A 15,637-nucleotide genomic window follows, 5' to 3' on the forward strand; every position below is an offset into this window, starting at 1 on the left:
GGAGTAAAGGTTTGATATCTCTTTTCATTTATCATTTTCTTTGCATGAGAATTTGTGTGGTGTGTTGCCAATGAGACAATATTGCTTCATGTTGAGTGGGAGGACTGGTAATGGTGAGAAAACAGGGGAGAAACAGGGGAAGTATTGAATAAAGGAAGTAAAGAGTGAGTTTATGCTGAAACAGGTTTTGCTAGAAATTTTACCAGTAACTTCATCTTGATTTTGACCCCATTTAATGATGGAATTAGGAAGTGTTATAGAAGAGTTATTTGTTCCTATATGTGTTAGCTTTACATGGGTTTTTGAATCATTCAAATAGGAGTTGTATATTGAGAGATATGACCAAAAGAGTACAGACTGTGCAGGCTGGAAAACGCGACGCGCGCGCGCGAATTGCCTGAAGAGGTCGCGACTTGTGCCTGAAACTCACTGACTCTCATTTTGCACTGTACGCGATTGCGACTTTCATTTTCGCGCTCGCGACTTTCACCTGAAACTCTCTGACTCTCATTTGGTGCTTTACGCGCTCGCGACTTTGCACTGCGCGCTCGCGACTTGTGCCCGATAACACATACGCGCTCGCGACTTTGCACTGCGCACTCGCGACTTGTGCCCGATCACACACAGACTCTCATTTTTGCATCTCACGCTCGCGACTTTGTAATGCGCGCTCGCGACTTTCACCTGGAAACTCACTGACCTTCAGGTGTGCATTACGCGCTCGCGACTTTGCAAGGCGCGCTCGCGACTTGTGTTTTCATGCACTTTTGGACTTTATTTTCTATGCAATTGGATTCCTTTGCTCAACTTGTATGCCTCCAATCATTTTACAACAAAAATACAACATTAGAACATGTATTAAAACAACATTCAAGCATACAAATGATGTGAAATCAAATAAACATTATGAATTATGAAGTTATGAACTATGAATATGATGTTGTTGTTATATTATTGACATACCAACATTAGGCTCCATTGAGGTTAGGCAGAAACCATGTAGATAAGGCTATGTCGCGACATAGGATAGCAGATCTGCACCCCATACAGTTTGATACTCCGGCTACAGGCCGTTGAGTGGATATGATTATATACGGGCCATAGCAGCCAAGCATACAGTATTCATCCAGTTTCATACAGTTTTTCTTATCACTTCGATTTCACTATAACCTTATGGAGCCATACAGATATCTTGACATAACATTTCATGAAGCATACAGTATTATAAACAGTACGAAAGAAAATCAAGGTATAAGGAAAGGATCATGCTATATGTGCTTATATGTTTGATTATCCATATGCATTTACATGCTTATTTCTATCTATGTATGTGCTTAATTGTTTCTTTATATGTTGAGATATCCACTGAGCTTTATTTGCTCAGCGAGTTACCTGTTTAACTCGCAGGTTTTGAGTTTGGACCGTAGAGAGTCAGCTTGCAACTGCTGCAGTTCATCTGTAGAAGACTCAGTCTTCAGGGTAGCTACTCATTTGGATGTGTACCTTTTGTCTACCCTTTTTATGGCATGTACAGGGCACACAGTTGGGTCCATTTCATTTTGACACTAGTATCATGTTTTGTAAATATAAATTACATTATTATTGTAATAACATCAGCATGATATTATATTCAATATACATTATGATACCAGCATGACAAGACATAAAGTCAACCAGTTTGTAGCATCTCGGTTCGGTTCATTCGGGTTTACGGGTGGACCGGGAAGGGATGTTACAACAGCGGCGTCACCCGCCCTCCAGCCTGGTTTTTCCTATAAATACAGCCCCGAATCGACAGTTTTAGGCACTCAGTCTGTGTTGACGGACGCTCTCTTCTCTCTTACGCTCCTTGCGATTCTTTTACTACTTTTCTGCATTTAGTGTAGGCTTTTATTACTCTGCTGTTGTGATACTTGGTCACTTAATTAAATTAATTTTTATTAATATTCCCCAAACGATGAGCTTAATCTGGAATTTTCAAGCTGAAGCTAAGAAGCGGCCGTCGATTAACTCAGGTAATAACGAAACCCTGTCTATTTAATTTCAGCATTTTGTGCATATTCTCTTCTACTCCTAATTCTAATTAAACAACTGCATTCACACCATAATCATTTTGGCAGCAAACTGCCTTAAGTAAATAAGTTTAGGCTAAAATGTCCGGTTAATCAATAATCGTGGTATTAATGCTAAACTTCGAACATATTGGCTAGAGTGCCTAGTTAATTAATAACTACGGTGTAATTGCCATTATTTCGAACAGTTCGGCCAAAAGTCCAATTAATCAATAATTGTGGCTAAAAGCCTAATCAATCACGTTTTTGGCAACAAATTGCCTACTGCTCAATCAATCACGTTTTTTTTTTTTTGGCAACAGATTGCCTATAATTCAAATAACCACCTTTTCTTGGTGACTAATCGCCCAAACATCACCTTTTCTCTGGCAATAAATTGCCTAAATTACATATCATCTTTTGGCATAAATGCCTTAATCATTTTGGTGACAAAATCGCCTAACCAATTTTTGGCAACAAATTGCCCAACTTTTGGCACAAATGCCTTAATCAACCATTTTGGCGATAAATAGCCCAAACATCATTTTTTTGGCAATAAATTGCCCAATCAAACCTCTTTTGGCAACAAATGCCTAAAACAACAAATCAATCAATCTTTGGAAAAATGCCTAAAAAAATGCACGAAGCATACACACACTCATGCATGAAGCATACCCCTTCAAAATGCCTTTGAATAGGCTTTATCGAACTACGTCGGCTTTGATCTCTCATTCAAACGAGAGTACGTAGGCACGTTCGGGATTTGACCTCGAGCGACAAGTCGAAACCATCAAAACACTTTATTAGTCCAATTGCATCATTACCTCGCAAAGCATTCACACTTAGGTTAGTTAATCAGCATGACATAGTCTCGGGATCCACCTCGGGTTCGTAGATTGTGCCTTATACTTTGGGATAATTAACCTAGACTTAGGTTAATTAAAATTGGAGTCAGTTAAGGGTTCTTTCTTAGTTTTCCCTTATAAAAATAAACTGGGTGGCGACTTCATAAAACACACATGTGAGCATACCTCGTTCTAGCACAATTTTGCCTTCGGGGGGATGGTTCACAACTACTAGGCCTTCAACGCAAACGCATCATTCATTTCATAACAAACAAAAAAAAAGAATAATAACAACAATAATAACAAATAAGATGCATTATTTCATAATTAGAAAAAAACGAATATGTTTATTTGTCATTTATTTTAGTTTCACAATTATGTTTATTTGTTATTTATTTTAGTTACATAATTATGTTTATTTACTTACACATATATTAATTGATTTAGTTCTTTTTTTAACATTAATTAATAAGATGTAATTTTTTGTTTTTCACTTTACTTTTACTAACGTTACAAAAGGATGTTCTTCAACTTTAATTTTACAAAAAATTTGGCAAGTGTTTAGAAATAAATAACAAATAGCATGAGAATTTTTTATTATGTTTCTTTTATTATTTAGATATATTTAAATTTTATAAAAGGTGTTAAGGCACTCTTTACTTTTATTTCAATCAATTCAACACTTTAAATTTTAAAATTGCATTAATTGAATACTTTACTTATAAAATTGCATCTAGGAATAAAATTACATTGATTAAATTACATATATAATTTTGCCTAAAATATAAAAAATTCCAAAATTATCATTATAATATCATATTTTCTTTTTTTCCTTTTGTCATTCATTTTAATAACCCACACAATGCAAAGTAACAACTAAAACAACTAAATAACAACTTATTTTTTGTCATGCAACTACAAGAACAAAAAAAAAAAAAAATAGAAGTTCCCAAAAGAAAAAACGAAAACGAAAAAAAAAAAAAAAAGAAACGTACCTGAACTGACGACCATGAAGGACAAGGAGACAACACTCTCCGGTGATCGGCATTGTAATGAAGCGGAGAAGGAGGCGGCAAATGGCTGGGAACAGCGCTGCACACGGCTGGGACGGCACTACGAACGGAGGAGGAGAAGAAAGGAGGAGAAGAAAGAAGAAGGAGGGCGCTCGCGTATTAAATCCCTAAATTTTGCGACCGACCAATCGGTGGCAAATTATATAAAAAAATCGGTCGCAATTTTAAATTCTGCGACGTCGTTTTAATTTGGAGCAAAATTGTGACCAATTTGCGATCGCCAGTGTCGGTCGCAAACAATCAGTCGCAAAATCGGTCGCAAATGTGTCTTAAACATGTCGCAAAATGGAAAACAAACTGGCAGGAATTATTAGCGCTACAATTAGCGATGGATTGCGTATCGGTCACAAATCCGTCGCAAAATCTGTCGCAGTTTGGTCACAAATCGGTCCGAAGATATTCACTATCACAATCATCGCAATTGGTCGCAAAATTGCGACCGATTGTTGTCGGTCATAAATATTGGTCGCAGAAATGCATTTTTTTTGTAGTGAATTAAATTATTTATTTCAAAAAATTAACAAAAGAAATAGCTCGATACCTGCAGTTTATATATTCTACTCACAACTAATGGAAAATTATATAATACAATCGTGATTCTATGTAGATGTCGCACATGGAGTGACAAACCAATGGTGGATTGACAAATGTAATCATTATTATTAATTTGCTTTCGAGTAAATCATTTTCTTTGAAATGCCCCTCCGCCATTTCTTGCACAGCATCAAGGAACATTTCTAGTAAAAACAGTTCTCAAATACCTTGTCTTGTTCAATTAAATCTGGAAGATTCAAACATGGCTGATTTCCAAGAGTACATAATACACTTTCTCATATAGCTACGTCCGTAGTTGCAGTTAGAGCAATACTCAGTGATGGAGGGAGTGGTGGCTCCTAGCTTCCATAAGATTTTTTTGATGTACTTAGTAGACATCATGTCATATCCTCAATTTTGTAGTTCTTTCTCAATGAATTCAGTTATCCGAAAAAAAAAAAAAAGGAAAACTTAGAATAATGGGAAACACTATATATTGAGGATATTAATATTAATTAAATGAAACATTAATTGATCTTTGCAAATCAATGTGAAAGCTTAAAGGAAATCAAAAATGAGTTAAAAGATGAATGACTTCTCGGTAAAGCACGATTTTACCCGAAAAGCCTGAAAAATGGTAATTTCCGTACGATTTTTACCAAGTGGAGTTTAGAATCCACCATGGTAAAGAAAATAAGAAACAAAATAAATCAATACCATTTAAATCATCAATTCATAATATGGTCTTTACAGCTTTTATAGAGTCAATTCTGAGGGCCATTAGTGTCTAATGTGCACATCTAGACCTGCTATCTACAACCTCAATCTGTGATATGATTTCAACAGAAGAGGGAGCAATCTAGAACCTCAACATGGAGGGAGAATTTCATATCAATCATATATCATCTAGTGATGATATCCATGTTCAATCGATCGTAATATCAACTTCAACAAATGAAATGATATTCGAGGTAATAACCATATCTATATCAGCTGTAAGACTTTCAAACCATTCCATTTATGTACTAATATCAAAATCACAATGGACAACATTTCATTTTACAACCACTGCTAAAAACATTCAATCACGGCCACCCCTCATACTACAGGTATCAATTGGCCAACATCCTCCTCTTTCAAAATATAAGAATCATAAAATTCATTTACATATGTCATTAGGTCGTATGCTTTCAAAATAATCTTTTTCCTCTTTAAAAACTTATGAATATAAATATAAGTCATAAAGCAAATCAATTGAAAATATGTTGCAAAATCAATTTCATTTTGTTTAGATAAAAGTAGAAAAGGAATAATATACACTAACCGGAACTAGATGACTCCCCTAGACCTTTTCCTCTAGTAATCACCCTCTCCTCAACTCCCTTTCTCTCAACAGCTGTAGCATGATATTAATACGCACATTAAGATCATACTACACAATGTACACACATGCACATAGGACCTTATGAAATACTTGAGAGGATTGGTCCATTGGCATATAGGTTAGCCTTACCAGCAGACCTCGATAAGATTCATAATGTTTTCCATGTTTCTATGCTTCGGCGATATAGATCGGACCCTTCACATATATTGCCTTTAGAATCAATTGAAGTTAATCAAGACGTCACATATGATGAAGAACCAGTGGCTATCCTAGCTAAGGAAATTAAGCAACTTCGGAATAAACAAATTCCCCTAGTTAAGGTGTTATGGCGAAGCCACTCCAGAGAAGAGGCTACTTGGGAACGTGAAGAAGATATGAGAAGACAACACCCACAATTATTCAAAGATCTATAACAGGTAAACATTTCGAGACGAAATTTCTTTAAGGAGGGAAGAGTTGTAATATCCTCAATTTTGTAGTTCTTTCTCGATGAATTCGGTTATCCGAAAAAAAAAAAAGGAAAACTTAGAATAATGGGAAACACTATATATTGAGGATATTAATATTAATTAAATGAAACATTAATTGATCTTTGCAAATCAATGTGAAAGCTTAAAGGAAATCAAAAATGAGTTAAAAGATGAATGACTTCTCGGTAAAGCACGATTTTACCCGAAAAGCCTGAAAAACGGTAATTTCCGTACGATTTTTACCAAGTGGAGTTTAGAATATTAAATACACTTGGTTTATACCTAATAGGACTAAAGTAAAATGATTAAAAAGATTAGAGTGCCAAAGGATGAAGGGAAAACAAAAGGGAGAATTATAGTGCAATTTGCATTTAAAGGACATGGAAGGAATTTTTAATAAAGTTGATCTTTGCAAATCAATGTGAAAGCTTAAAGGAAATCAAAAATGAGTTAAAAGATGAATGACTTCTCGGTAAAGCACGATTTTACCCGAAAAGGACATGGAAGGAATTTTTAATAAAGTTTATTATATAATTTTATTGAAGAAGAGGAAAGAACCACGACACTTCACTCATTGTTGCAGGTCAAACCGTTCAAGAAGAGAGGAGGAGGATTTTGAGTCAAAACCAAGCAAAAAGAAGGTGAAAATCAAAGAATTTTCAAGTATTTCTTAAGAAAAGGTTAGTTATTTTCACGTCCTCCTTCATTTCTATGGATTACTTTTTGAATTCCATGAACTTTGAAGTGAGGTGCTTGTTTGTGTAATCTGATTTGGTGAAGATGAAGTGATGAGAAGTGATTTTAAGGTGATTTAAGATGATTGAAAGTAGTTATGCATGAATTCAAAGTCTAAGTTGCATAAGTCACCAAGATGGATGATTTTGAGTTTGTTCTTGATATGCCATGAACTAGGGATTCTGATATTCTTATATTATGATGTTATGTAAGTAATAGAAGAGTTGGATTGCATGAATTTGTGCTGGAAGTGAGGTGAGAATGCTTAAACATATATAAATTATTGTTGGACATGTTACAGTTGGGCTACCTGAAATTCAGCTTCTGTAATTGACCTATTTGACTAAGCAAATGAACTCCAAAATTTATGAAATTTGATATGGAGATAGACTGAGATGTTGGGTAGGTCGTGTTAAAATTTAAAGGCCATTGGATAAAAGCAAATGGAGTTATAAGTAAATCAATGCAGGCTGCTCAGCATGAGAAAAATTGAACTTCAGATTCTATAATTATGTCATTTAAAAATGAAAATGAGCTTTACAAATTATGAAATTTTCCAGAACAGTACCCTAAGATGTTGGGAACATGCTGTCAAAATTTCAGGGCAATTGAATATGGGGAATTCAAGATATAGTCAACGCAATACCAGCTACTCAAATGCTGAAATTCTGCACGTCATAATCTGTTAATGTTTAATACATCATACATATTCCAAAAGAAGTCAAATATACAATAGCTACATCAGTAGCATACTATCTACATCAAATAAAAATGATCCTCTCTTGGTTCTTTTTCCTTTTCTTTACCTGCGATAGTACAAAAGCAACTATCGCTTAGCATATGGCTTAGTGGTGTACTAATAAAAATAATAAGGAATGACAATTCATAAATCCACCATGGTAAAGAAAATAAGAAACAAAATAAATCAATACCATTTAAATCATCAATTCATAATATGGTCTTTACAGCTTTTATAGAGTCAATTCTGAGGGTCATCAGTGTCTAATGTGCACATCTAGACCTGCTATCTACAACCTCAATCTGTGATATGATTTCAACAGAAGAGGGAGCAATCTACAACCTCAACATGGAGGGAGAATTTCATATCAATCATATATCATCTAGTGATGATATCCATGTTCAATCGATCGTAATATCAACTTCAACAAATGAAATGATATTCGGGGTAATAACCATATCTATATCAGCTGTGTTCATTGTGGTAAATATCATGGCGGAGTGTGTAAGTTGACCACAGGAGCATGTTTTAACTGTGGTGAGGTTGGACACTTTATGAGGGATTGCCCTAAACCAAGAACGACTACAGCATATACAGCTACAGGGGGATCGATTCAAAGACCAGCTGCTAGTTATGGATCTTCTCAGTCTTCAGGCAGAGGTAGGGGCAGCGGTAGAGGTAGCATGTCGGGTAGTTAGGGGACAGTGAATCAACTAGAGCCTATTGGTGTACCAGCTAGAGTTTATGCTATGAGGCAGAGGCAGGATCCAACTGGAGGGTGTTAGTCGGGGAGATAATTTTAATCCTCTTGAGGAGCAGTCTGAAGCGAGACAGGAAGAGCGTGGTAATGCTCCCGAGCATGCTGATGTCCCTGTTGCGCTAGTTGCTGACCCTATAGCCCAGCAGATGGCTGCGTTATTGAGACAAATGGCGGGTAACTTACAGCAGCAGCCAGTTAGACAGTATGATAAGTTGGTTAAGTATGGGGCCACAGAGTTTTCAGGCACCACTGACCCGATGGTAGCTGAGCAATGGCTAGAGAGGATTGATAGGGTTTTCTTAAAGCTCCAGTGTGATGATGCTCAGAAGTACGATTATGCAGTCTCTTTACTTCAGGAAGATGCATATGAGTGGTGGAAGACAGTTCCTAGGAGTAGAGTGCAGCCACCAGTTATGACTTGGACAGACTTCCTAAGGGAGTTTAAGAAAAAGTATGTTCCATCTAGCTATGTGGATGCCAGAATAGAAGAGTTTCTGCAGCTCAGACAGGATCATAGGACTGTAGCTGAGTATGAGAGGGAGTTTACTCGGTTGAGTTATTATGCTGGGACTGTATTATCGATTATCAGCCAGGGAAAGCTAATGTGGTAGCAGATGCACTGAGTCGTAAGACTATTGCTAGCCTGAGGACTACAGCGTTATCTCTAGTCCATGATCTACGGTCTATCAATGCTAAGATTGAGAAGATTTCTGACAATTGGGTGTTAGCTAATCTTCAGGTGAAGCCTTTATTGATTGATCAGATTCGAACAGCAATAGTGACTGATGATGAATATCAAAAGATTCTTTCAGAGACACAAGAGGGTAAAAGACCAGATTTTTCTGTCAGTAGAGATGGGTTATTACTATTTCGGGACCGGTTATATGTTCCTTCAGATTTAGATTTGAGACATCTCATTTTGAAGGAAGCACATGATTCTCCATTTGCTATGCATCCAGGCTCGACCAAGATGTATAGGGATTTGACGAGGAACTATTGGTGGACTGGTATGAAGAAAGATATTGCTGAATTTGTAGCTAAATGCCTAACGTGTCAACAAGTCAAGGCAGAACATCAAGTACCAGCAGGATTACATCATCCACTTCAGATTCCAGAATGGAAATGGGAAAGAGTGACTATGGATTTTCTAATGGGACTTCCACTTACCCAGAAGAAACATGATGCAGTTTGGGTTATTGTGGATAGATTGACGAAGAGTGCTCATTTCCTACCTATAAGATCAAACTATAGTTTAGAGAAGTTGGCAGAAATGTATATTGGTGAAATAGTTAGACTACATGGAGTGCCAGTATCCATTGTTTCTGATAGAGATCCAAGATTCACATCTAGATTTTGGGCTAGCTTACAGAAAGCCCTGGGCACTAGATTGAATTTTAGTACTGCATTCCATCCTCAGACAGATGGTCAATCTGAGAGGATTATTCAAATATTGGAGGATATGCTTCGAGCTTGTGTTCTTGAGTTTGAAGGTAGTTGGGATAACTATTTGCCTTTGATAGAATTTGCTTATAATAACAGTTACCAGACCAGTATCGGAATGCCTCCATATGAAGCTTTATATGGTATTCATTCATGTAGGCATGGTTCAAGTAGCCTTAAAACCTGCTACACGATTGGGATTAAATACTGCTGCTATTGTATGTCTTAGAGATAAAAGACATTTAAGATTTCATGATTCACTTTTAGGAATAATTGAATCTTCTCTTTGCGAAGGTCCAATTTATTTCTCAAGTTACCCAAATCTTACTTTATCTCTAACTGATCCAAATCTAATGAATGCTTTGTCTTTGGATATACAAAGTTCCGGTTATGAAATGTTACCGGGTTCTGAAAACATCATACTAGTTTATCGTGTTCATTACAAAGCAATGAACACAGTGGTACCAAATTTAAAAACTAACACTGCAAGAATAACCATCCCAAAGGGATTTACTACATTATTTGTTACCAATCTCGCGAAAGGTAATATGGTAGTCCCTAAAACTATTCAATGGGATCAGGTACAATTACCTGAACAATGGATAATAAAAGAGGCTGTACCACCCTCTCAAGCAAAATCTACTGAAATCGATACTATTGACACAACGCCCGAAGGCACTATGTCCCTTAGATTCTCAAGAAATAGAATTTATGAATTAGACTCAAGAAAGTCAGTCTCAGGCGCTTCGGCCATACCATTAAGGCCCACAGCTCCCATTGAACCTTCAGTTAAAGGGACTAACAGGACTAATGAAAATATAGTCCAGCCCATTTATGAACAACGAAGCCCTACTCCTTCGGATATGGGCTATGATAAAGAAAGTACATCTAAACCTTTTAAAATTATGGTCTTAGAAGATAATCTATCTATTTTTGATAAGTGGTTTAGTATAACTTTCTCTGAAGCTGAACAAGCCTTTTGGCTCAAGAAATATAAATGCTATTTACAGTTACAAGGAAGTAAAGATTTTTGTTCATTCATACAACATATATTTAAGTTAAAGAAAAAGTCTTTTCCTGATTTTACCAATGATAAAATTGTTGCTGGGCTTACATCTGTCTATGCTACCTTTCAAACCTCTCACGGTATCATTAAACGGATTCACCCACCTTTGGAGTCTCATACTCTTCACGTTTCAGCCCAGTCGGTTGACTGTGTTCCTTTTTCCCGGGGGGGAGAGGGAACCCACAAACAATTAAATTTTACAAATATGCACTTATCTACTGTTGGAGATCAATTAAATAGACTTGAGAATCAATTGCTTAAGCTAAAGCCCACAACAGGAAGTCAAGAAGCATCTACCTTTAAAATAGGAAGTCAAGAAACAACAGTATTATTTAAACCAACAATACATCCAGAAAACTTTACATTAGCTTCCCCTAAAGATGATGTAGTGGAAGAAATTACAAAGAGATTGTCTAAACTATCTGTTAAAGATAAACAGAAAGATCTGGCACCTTTAACAGTGCCAACTGCATCAGATAAAGAATCATCTGATAATGAACAAAATCTAGAACAAGAAATCTTACAGTTAGAAGGAGCCAATGAAATAAATAAAACAACCTATCCAAGGGCAAGAGGTATGGTAGATATCAAACCCTACTATGCTCGACCATCCCTTGTGAATATGCAATATGAAGATCCATCTTTTAATTATGTCCAATATGATGGTCAATCCATTGTTGAATGGAATATTGACGGACTATCTGAATATCAGATCAAAAATGTCCTCCAGTATATGACCATGTATGCTACTGCTTGTAAGATATGTGGTAATAATGATAAAGGCATTAAACAAGCCATAGTTACGGGATTTGTCGGCCAATTAAAAGGTTGGTGGGATTTCTCGTTAACTCAAGAAGGAAAAGATCAAATAGAAAATGCTATAAAATATGAAGAATATAAAGATGAAAATCAACAAACTCAAATAAGAACAATCCTACAAGCAGTCAATACTTTGTTATATACCATAGGGTTACATTTTATTGGTTCAACAACCATGCATTTAGATAAATCTCATGAGCAGCTAATGAATTTACGCTGCCCTGACATGTCTCATTTTAAATGGTACAAAGATGTCTTTTTGACAGCTGTACTATCAAGAGAAGACAGTCAGTATGATTTTTGGAAAGAAAAGTTTATTTCTGGCCTTCCTCATTTATTTGCGGATCGTGTTCGAAATAAACTTAAAGATAAAAACAATGGAATAATTCCCTATCATACTTATACATATGGGGAATTAGCTTCCGAAATAGTCACAGAGGGTTTAGCACTCTGTAATGAAATAAAACTTCATAGACAAATGAAAAAGGAAAAAATGACAGGAAAAAGAATATTAGGAACGTTTTGTGAACAGTTTGGGTATGAGCCCATTTGGAAGTCCGGCTCAAAGAAAGAACAACATAGAAGATCTTTTCGGCCTAAAAGAAAAAATAGCCATTATGAAAAACCATATAGGTCTGAAAGAAAAGACAAACCCAAACATAGAACTACTAGAACCCATAAAAATAAGAAGGCTAAAACTCCGAAAGATAAAACCCAAATAGCCTGTTATAGGTGTGGTAGAATTGGACATTATACAAATAAGTGTCGCATGAAACAACAGATTCAAGCTCTAACAATAGATGAAGATCTAAAGAATTCCTTACAGAAACTGTTTATAAATGATACTGATTCTGAGGTAGAAAATGAAGTTAATGCAATAGATTATACATCTGAATCTGAAAAGGAAATATCAGATCAAGAAAAGGAAACTTGTGATGGACAGTGTGATTATTACAAATCACTCTGTGCAATGAATGGTCTTTATGTATTAACAAAAAAGGATTCTCTTATTCTGGATTTAATTGATCAAATCCCAGATGAACGAAAGAAAAGGGAACAGTTAGAAACTTATCTAGCTCTACAAGATGAAAGGCCATCATCATCATCACAAAAAACCCCTCTTCTAAAGAAATTAGAAGAATCTCAACCAATTTATAATATTCAAGAAATCTTTGATAAAATCAAAGCAACAAAAGCAAATAGAGAACCAACACTTAAAGAATTAAGAAGCGAAATGAATCAGATGAAAACTGAATTGCAACAGTTAAAAGAACGAGTTGTCTTTTTAGAATTATTAAATAAAGATGAGATTGAGTTTAATGAATTACAAACTCCTAATGCTCCCACTTTGGAAATTAATGACTTACAATATGTAAATTTAGTGGACCGAGTCATTACTCAAAAATGGCACACTAAAGTTACTATTGTGGTTCATAAAGAATACATCTTTGACACAATAGCTTTAATCGATTCAGGTGCAGATCTGAATTGTATTAATGAAGGCCTTGTACCATCTCGTTACTTTGAAAAAACCGTAGAAGAATTAAATACAGCGGATGGTAGCAAAATGGGAGTTAAATATAAACTCCAAAATACGGCAATCTGTAATAAAGGAATATGTTTCCAATTACCATTTATTATGGTTAAAGGGTTATCACATCCTGTGATTCTTGGAAATCCTTTCTTACATATGCTGTATCCGATTAAGAATATATCGGAACAAGGTATTATTACTGAATTAGAAGGTCAAGAGATCACCTTTAAATTTATAACTCAGCCACGAGTTAAAGAAATAGATATGATAAAAAATACCATGAAAAATAAAAATACCTTTGTAGCCTCTTTATCCCAAGAAATTAAGATTAAAGAAATACAAGAAAAAATACAAATACAATACCAACCACAGATTAAAGAAATACAACAAAAAATAGAATCTACTGTGTGTTCTGAAAATCCAATAGCTTTCTGGGCTAGAAAGAAACATATAGTAACATTGCCCTATGAACCGGATTTTAATGAAAAGAACATCCCTACTAAGGCTCGGCCCATTGACATGAATCCTCGCCATTTAGAACTCTATAAAACAGAAATAGAAGTTCTGTTAAAGAAAGGGCTAATTAGGCCTAGTCAAAGCCCATGGAGTTGCGCGGCCTTTTACGTAGAAAATAATGCAGAATTGGAACGAGGTGTTCCAAGGCTCGTTATTAAATATAAACAACTCAATAAGGCTTTGCGATGGATTAGGTATCCTTTACCTAATAAAAGAGACTTATTAAATCGACTTTATGATGCTAATATATTTTCCAAATTTGATATGAAGTCTGGATATTGGCAGATTCAAGTCGCGGAGCAAGACCGTTATAAAACAGCATTCACAGTTCCTTTCGGTCAATATGAATGGAATGTGATGCCGTTTGGTCTCAAGAATGCCCCCTCTGAATTCCAAAAAATTATGAATGATATTTTTAACCCTTTTTCTTTATTCGCTATAGTTTACATAGATGACGTATTAATCTTTTCTGCTGATATAACTCAGCATTTTAAACATCTTAATACGTTTATCAAAATAGCTCAACAAAATGGGTTAGTAATATCGTCAAAGAAAATGAAAGTATTTGAAACTGAAATAAGATTTTTAGGGCATAATATATCTAATCATTCTATTATCCCTATTAATCGATCTATTGATTTTGCGGATAAGTTTCCTGACGAGATTAAAGACAAAAATCAATTATAACGATTTTTGGGTAGTCTCAATTACGTCAGTGATTTCTATCCCCAAATGGCTCAAGATGCTAAGCCATTATTTGAACGGCTCAAGAAAGTTCCACCTATCTGGACAATGGAACATACCTTAGCTGTCAAGAAAATAAAAACCAAAGTTAAAACCATTCCGTGTTTAGCTATACCTCATCCTGACGCCTTTAAAATAGTAGAGACAGATGCCTCTAATATTGGCTATGGTGGTATACTTAAACAACGGCTTAATACTAAAGAAGTTTTAGTATGCTTCACTAGTGGAATTTGGACTGGCCCAAGAGCCAATTATTCCACAGTTAAGAAAGAAATTTTAGCAATAGTACTTTGCGTCCAAAAGTTTGAATCAGACTTATTAAATCAAAAATTCCTCATACGCGTGGACTGTAAAAATGCTAAAGATATATTATTTAAAGATGTTAAAAATCTAGCATCGAAACAAATATTTGCTCACTGGCAAGCAATATTGTCTGTTTTTGATTTTGATCTTGAGTTTATTAAGGGTGAACTGAATACTCTCCCTGATTTTCTAACTCGTGAATTTCTTACAGGGAATAGACCTGCCAATGAGTTCGAAAAGAAAGATTGATTTATCTTCCTCTGGATCTCAAGATCCCGAGAAACCAAGAAAAGACGCTTATGAAGCTAGCGTCCTTAGTAAAAATGAAGATGGTTTGCCACTGCTCAATATTAGCAATTACTTTCTTGTCCCTATAACAAATGAACAACGTTATATGGACCCTAATGCTGTTGCTAGTATTTATATGAAAAATCACTTCACTCACCCTCACTGGCCTAAAGATTATCACTATTACCAGGCCATCCTAGAAGCAACCGGTTCGGTTAACTTCTCCCCAACCATCAGAGGGAATTCCTCTGAATGGGCATATAGCAAGTTTATCATAAAACGAATCTTTGCTCAAGAAGATTGGGGTCCTGATCTTTTTCAACAAAAGGATCTACA

The 15,637-nt window shown here is 35.6% G+C and overlaps 1 protein-coding gene across 1 annotated transcript in view; it reads left to right on the forward strand.

Moving 5' to 3' along the window:
• The window catches only part of LOC105634767 (3,9-dihydroxypterocarpan 6A-monooxygenase), an 81,151-nt gene that overhangs the window by 24,674 nt on the left and 40,840 nt on the right, over positions 1-15,637 (forward strand).

Source organism: Jatropha curcas, chromosome 2 (genome assembly GCF_041381405.1).
Source record: "Jatropha curcas cultivar XTBG-Jc1 chromosome 2, XTBG_Jcur_1.0, whole genome shotgun sequence".
Taxonomy (NCBI): domain Eukaryota; kingdom Viridiplantae; phylum Streptophyta; class Magnoliopsida; order Malpighiales; family Euphorbiaceae; genus Jatropha; species Jatropha curcas.